The sequence below is a fragment of the Triticum aestivum genome, chromosome 5A (assembly GCF_018294505.1).
Source record: "Triticum aestivum cultivar Chinese Spring chromosome 5A, IWGSC CS RefSeq v2.1, whole genome shotgun sequence".
Classification (NCBI taxonomy): domain Eukaryota; kingdom Viridiplantae; phylum Streptophyta; class Magnoliopsida; order Poales; family Poaceae; genus Triticum; species Triticum aestivum.
Window position 1 is genome coordinate 421,312,422 of NC_057806.1, and position 1,282 is coordinate 421,313,703.

A 1,282-nucleotide genomic window follows, 5' to 3' on the forward strand; every position below is an offset into this window, starting at 1 on the left:
GGGTGCTCGTCAGCGGCAGTGGAGGGGGATCGAGATTGAGTGTCCTCATGAATTCAAAAAGTGCTCGTGAAATTTAAAAATATTCATGATATCAAAAAGTGCCCATGAAATACAATCAAGAAATGAATACTACGATTTAAATACAATCGATCTTAGCTAGCTATTTGTTCACAATCTTCTTGCCCTTCTTTTTCGCAAATGGAGTTCTTCTGTGGAACGGGCGTCCTTTAGGTAGGGTGGTCCTGCTTCTTCTTGTGGTGTGTGCTGCTACTTCATCGTCGTCGTCATGTTCGATCTTCGGGTCGCCGTACTTGTCGAAGTCTTGCTCATTGCCTACTCCATCCATTTCGATGATCTTCCTTTTGCCTCTCCTCACGACAACATGACTGGGCTTTGACGGGTCGGTAATGAAGAAGCATTGGTCCACTTGGAAAGCCAGTACCCATGGCTCATTTTTCGCGGTGACGTTTGCGCCCGCGGTCCTGGATTTGTGTTCGGGTATAACCATGGTAGTGAAATACCGGTCTTCTTTTAGGACGCTCTTGGCCCATCTGACACGGAACATCGGGACCTTCTCTCCAGCGTAGCTCAGCTCCCAGATCTCCTCGATCCTTCCGTAGTATCTGTCCTTGTCGTTAGCGGTGTAGGATTCCATCATTACCCCGGAGTTCTGATAACCATCGCTCTTCATGTCCTTGTCCTCGGTGTAGAATGTGTAGCCGTTGATATCATACGCCTCATAGGTCATCAGGTTGTGCTCGGCGCCCTGTGACAAGGAGAATATGAGTTGTTCTTCCGCGGAAGAATCCTCATGTAAAGGGTACGACAGAAGCTTCTACTTGAACCAACATGTGAAACATGAGTTGTGCTCTTTGATTATATCTCTGTCCGTCCTCTGTTGGCCTCGGTCATTGTACGTCTTCTCAATAAAGGTTTTGTGCTCTACCACCCAAGGATCGACCATGTCTATGTGTTGTAGCGCGACTAGGTTTGCTCTTTCAAAGTCGGTGAGTCGACCCTCGAAGTCGACATGCATTTCGCGGCGACCCTCATGGTGACCCCATCCAGCGAGCCTGCCAAGGTGCGTGTTGACGGGCAGACCAACGGGGTTCTCGATGCCTAGATAATTCGTGCAGTAGGAGACGCACTCTTCGGTCAGAAAGCCCCTGGCTATACTTCCCTCTGGACGTGACATGTTGCGAACGTATCCTTTGATGACACCATTCATCCTTTCGAATGGCATCATGCTGTGCAGGAATGTCGGCCTGAGTTGGATGATATC